Here is a 6000-nt window from a genome sequence, read left to right on the forward strand (position 1 = left end):
AACAACTGAATTCATGTGGACATTGTCCCAAGATTACAATAAAAGTCAACGGTTTCCCCAGAACATTTATTTTAGACAGTGCTGCCTCGATTAACATCATGCCAGTCAAAACGTTCAACAGCCTAACTCCTTTACTGGGCCTCAACCTGCCAAACATGAAAGTATACATGGGTTGCTTCTAAACCATTGCAGAGTCAAGGGTCATTCACTGCTACATTGAAAAATAAAGCAGTATCAGTGCAAGCACCAATTCAAGGAACTTCATCCAGTGTCTGCCTACTCGGTTTTGCTATCACTGCTGACATAGGACTTAATATCCCTCAATGTTAGAAAGAAAGAGTTCTCCCAGTTAGTTTAAGGTCCAGAGGGGGGAGAGACAAATCAGGCAAAAGATACAAAGACCTCAGTAGGGACCTATATTGCTTTTGACATTGAGTAAATCTAAAACATTTATGAGAAAGATGCCAGAGAGGAAACTGCAAAATATTATCAAAACATATATATTTTATTGGTCTTTTTTTTGTTTTCTTAGATGAATATTTTTAGGAACATTTATACAACTGTGCATATCATTTTGTTATCATTAGGGGATTCATCACTTTTACATACATTTTTTCTTTTTTTGTAACATACAAAAACAGTAAGTGTGCCCTCTAATAAAAGTTAATCCTAGCATTCACACATACATACTCACATACCAGTCATACTATTTCTATTTTTTTAAAAAAGCATACCTATCAACATAAACACAAGATCTAAATCATACAAGACATAAGACTGACATTGATGGCAACTCTAAGGTGTGCTGTAAAAAGTGGTGTGGGGATCTAGATGGTACAGTTCTGCTAGTTAGGATGGGATTAACCAGTTCGTATCCGAAACAATAGATGTTGGGCACACTTACTGTTTTTGTATGTTACAAAAAAAGAAAAAATGTATGTAAAAGTGATGAATCCCCTAATGATAACAAAACGATATGCACAGTTGTATAAATGTTCCTAAAAATATTCATCTAAGAAAACAAAAAAAAGACCAATAAAATATATATGTTTTGATAATGTTTTGCAGTTTCCTCTCTGGCATCTTTCCCATAAATGTTTTAGATTTACTCAATGTCAAAAGCAATATAGGTCCCTACTGAGGTCTTTGTATCTTTTGCTTAGTATCCCTCAATTACAATACTTGCACCCAATATGAAGTTGTGAGTCAGTTCCCGTCCTTATTTCCCAGCCTAGGCAAGCTCAAGACGATGAAGGTGGGACTTCACATCAATGAGGAATTTTGCCGTGTTGACCAGCGACAACGCAGTGTTGCTTTCCACTTGCAAGAGATTGATGAGAAAAACTAGAAATGCTGCTGAAGTATCACATCATTGAGCGCTCCATTGATCCTTCCCCATGGGTTTCACCCATAGTGATGATGCCAAAAAAGGACAGTGAATGTGAGGTGTGCATCTGTGTTGATATGCGCCATGCCAACAAAGCAATTGAGAGAAAGACACCCCATCTACACATTGTCGGACATGATCATACAACTAAACAGTGCCAAAGTCTTCTCCTGTCTTGACCTGAACAAGGGATATTGTCAACTCAAGTTGGAAGAGAACTGCAGGTTCATCACTATTTTTTTGACGCATGTTTGCTTGTTCAAATACAAAAGGTTTAGTTTTGGAGTATAGTCAGCTGCAGAAATATTTCAGGATGTTATATGTCAAATAATTCAACCTGTCTTGAATGCTTATAGTGATGACATGCTGGTATTTGGAGCAACGCAAATGGAGGATGACAAAGTTTTTACTCAAGCGTGCCAGTTACTTGCTGATGCAGGTCTCACTCTGACCCAGATAACGTGAAAGCACTGTCAGTTACTTGCCCACCACATGATGTCATCATGCTGCAATCCTTCTTAGGAGTGGCCAGTTATTGCTCCAGGTACATTGGTTATTTTGCTACTGTGAGTGCCCCATTGAGAGACTTATCAAAACAGGATGATCCATTCCAGTGGTCTGATGAATGTGATCAAAGCGTCAAAAGAATAAATCATACAATTGAGAATGCAACCAATATGGCCTTATCTTGCCCCCAAATTCCAGACTGAGATGACCATTGATGCGAGCCTGGTGGGGTTGGCGGCAATCCTTGCTCAACATAATGGTCATCCAAATGCTCAGAGACACATTGCGGCCTATGCCAGTTGAAACCTGTCTGACACAGAACATGCCTATTCTCAGCCTGGAAATAAGATTCTGGCTGTGGTGTGGGCCTGCCAACATTTTAATGGGTTTCCGTACAGAAAACTTTTCCCTATTATAAGTGATCACCAAGCACTGCTCACCATTGTTTGGGATTCGGAAAGTCAAAATTTCCCTCGCATCGAGAGGTGGGGTTTGAGACTACAAGAATATGACAGTGCCATTGTACACAAGCTGGGTACAGACAAGAACTCTGCTGGTTATTTTTCATGAGTACTGCTTCTCCAAAACAGCTGGGGAGTACATTAACTTCATTGTGAAGTTCAGTGCGCTAGCGGCCCTATCCATTAAACAGAATATTGCTGCTACTAAAGATGACAAGAAGATGCTTATCCTCAAGGATATCATTTTAACTCAATCCTGGAAGAAGAGTGTTCGACCGTTTGTTGTCGGTCTCGAATTTCAAGAATTCAAAATGTACAGGATGAACAGTCCGTGAGAAAGGAAGGTGTTGTGTTGAGAGGCTTGAAAATTGTCATACTTGAGAGCCTAAGACAGCAGGTCATTATACTGGCCCATACAGGACATCCTGGCATTATAGCTACCAAAAGAGCCCAGAGACAGAGTGTGGTTCCCACACTTAGACAAGCAAATTGAAAAGGAACTAAAAGCGTGCCATCTTTGCAACTGTCTTTCCCCCAAAGTGACACACCGTCCATTAACAATGTCTGACCTTCCTGCACAGGCTTGGGAAAGAGCTGCAATTGATTTCTTTGGGCCCGAAGGAAACTGACATCATCCCATGGTAGTCATTGATGAGTATTCACACTTTTCTCTAGTAGAGGAGTTATCATCAACAACCCATAACAAGGTAATCAAGCGGCTAGATAACATATTTATGCATGGGGTATCCCTGCCATTCTCATTTCAGACTATGGTCTGCCGCTCAACAGCAAAGAATTTAGGGAGTTTCTAGTCAGACTTAATGCCAAGCATCAGAAGAGTACACCACTGTGCTCCCAAGTCATTGAGATGTGCAACGATTCATGGATGCCTTCTAAGGGCTAAATCAGCATGCATTGATGGAGGGGATTGAGTTAAATCAAGCCCTGTGCCAAGCCCTCCATGCTTATTGTTGAACTCCTCACTCCACAACTGCTGAAAGTCCTGCCACCTTGCTGCTTGTGAGAGCTTTTGAAACCAAACTGCCACAGTGGACAGTAGACCAACCCTTCAATGCTGATACAGCTTATGTCACAGACACTTTTCTAGAATGCAAACTGAAAGCATACGCCGATTGGCATTGACGAGCCCAGGAGACAGTCTTCGATAAAGGCGACTTGGTCCTTGTGAGAAGTTGGCCTGATATGCAGTGCTCACTATTCTAGTGATCACTATGCATCGGTCCAAACGACCCTTATGGTGATTGGTTGTAAGTCAACCTTAGACCAGCTATCCTAGTAGCGTGGATACGAGCAGTCTTCGGGCTAAACTCTAGAGGGCGTGTTAAGCCAGCTGTTATAGCATCACATACCCCTTGAACACCAAGTGAAAGGACACCACACAAGTGTTATGAAAATAAACAGTGTATTTATTAGAATCACAACAGCCCTTTGCTCTTTATGAGGACAGGGTACTAAGCACACAACGAAACTCTTAAGAAAATACTTCAAGTGCACAATCAATACAAGTGCCCGAGGGCACGGAAAGTTTTAGTGGTCTCGGGCGGACCCGATAAGGTAAGTCGGAAGCGATGGGGACTCGGGACCCTTAGATAAGGAGGTTATGCGGGCACCGAAATGCCAAAGTTACCTAGCCCAGGGGCTGCGGCTGCACAAGTCTTTACAGACGTCGGGAGTCCTCGCTGACGAACCAGGAGCCGGAAGGAAGGAGTTGCTGGCCGGCGACCAATGGAGATAGTTCATAGAGATCCAAGCCTGGATCAGAGATGGACGACACCTGAAAGCAGAGGGGACCAAGTTCGTAACTACTAGCCAGTAGTCAGAGGGTACCAGGAGGGCACCGGATGATCGTCACCTCGACTAGGTGAGTGGGCGACGCTAGGCTCTGCAGTCTCACGGACCAGGAGGCGTTGTCGGCGACCAGGATGGAGGTGCGAGCTGTCCCACGAAGGTTGATGCTGTCGGCGTCACTGGGCCCAGGATTGGGGCAACAAGCCTTGGCAAATTCAGGGCCACGTGGTGGGCCTAAAATGGCGTCGTGAGTGGACCAGGAGGGTCCGAAGTGCTCCTCTCTCAGAAAGGAGCAAAGGCCAGTCTGGAGCAACCAGACCAGCAGCGTTGGTTGTTGGATGTCGTCAAGAAGGTCACAAGCCAGCGGCTAGTAACCAGACAACGTGTTGAGCGGCAAAAGCAGAAGGGCCCCACGCAGATCGTGGAGATACTGGGAGGCTGCACTTCGGTGCTCGAGCTGCTCAGGGTCGGGGCTTCTCGGACCCCAAAGCACTCACCAGAGGTTCCCTCGGCGGTCGTGCTGGTTTAAGAAAGCGTGCAGGTTTTGATGATGGCCGGTCCCTCGAGGTCTCGTCGCACCCACAGATCTCAGCTGAGCTGACGATGTGGGTAGAGGTCAGAGGTGCCAGGGAAGCCGGTTCTCGTCGAGCTGGGCAGTCGGATTCCTGAGGAAGGACTTGCAGCAAACCGCAGAGTTCTTAGATGGTGCCTGCGGATGCAGGGTGACTAGTCCTTAGCCACAAGGGAGAAATCTTGAGAAGAGTCGAGAGTTCCTTTCGTAGAAAGTATTCTTGATTCAAAGATGATCTAATTTGGAAGGGTCCCCGCTCCTGCCTTTATCCTAAAGAAAGGGGTGGGTACGTGACTAGGTCCTGCCCTAAGGGTGGGACCAGAAAGGGGGGTGGTTACACCCCTCTCCCATGCTGGACTTTCCCCAGGTCAGGGGCTGGGGCGCCCCTGGAACTGGTTCTAGCCGGCAGATGCGTAGTGAGCACCGGGGTGCCACTCCGCAGTCACCTTCCTGTAAAGCCCTGCCTACCCAGGATACACAAAACCCTGTCTGGGATGGTGCGAACACCGCCCCGGACAGGAAACCCTTTGTCCAAGCTCTCCTCGCTGGAAGGACTCCCAGCAGCAGGAGGTCAGACTCGTGTCTGTGGTGGCAGCATCCATTTTGAGGAGCTGAGGCTTCAGTTAACTTTAACCGGGGTTCACAGTTACGTACATGTCGTGTCCCTCTAGAAGGGTGGAATGCTAACCCTATTGCCAGCATTGGTGAGGGGCCAGTATCCCGATTCGTATGACACCTTACTCGACATGTTTTGATAACGCGATACCGAAGTTATCGATATGGTACGCGTTATCATGGAACAGCCATTGGGTCTTGGTTCCGCAAGCTGCAACCGGGCTCGGCTCGTGCCAGAGCCCAATTCACACGATTCCACGCACTCTGCATTCAGGATTGTCAAGGCCTGCCATAGGAGTGACTGATAGGAAGTCGGGTGTCCATTTTAGGGTTAGATATAGGTATACTATATCTAAAGCAAAGGGCGAGTACGCCACCTTGCCCCAGCTGTCGTGCAGCCAGTTGCGTCAGATTTAGATGGCCATCCAGGGGTGGTATAACACATGCTTCAGCCCCTGGTAGGCCCTGGATACACCGATGCCCTGAGTTACAGGGTCTGACAAGGTGGCCCAGTTCCAATTGGTAATGCACCTAAGGTACACACGTCAATTTAGCGAGAGAACAGCCAGGCTGTGGGTCTGATTGGCAGGCCCACAGCCAGAGAAAGTCGTAAACCAGTGAAACAAAAGCAAAAAATCTGGGTGATCATA

This window comes from Lissotriton vulgaris, chromosome 7 (genome assembly GCF_964263255.1).
Source record: "Lissotriton vulgaris chromosome 7, aLisVul1.2, whole genome shotgun sequence".
In the NCBI taxonomy this organism is placed as follows: Eukaryota; Metazoa; Chordata; class Amphibia; order Caudata; family Salamandridae; genus Lissotriton; species Lissotriton vulgaris.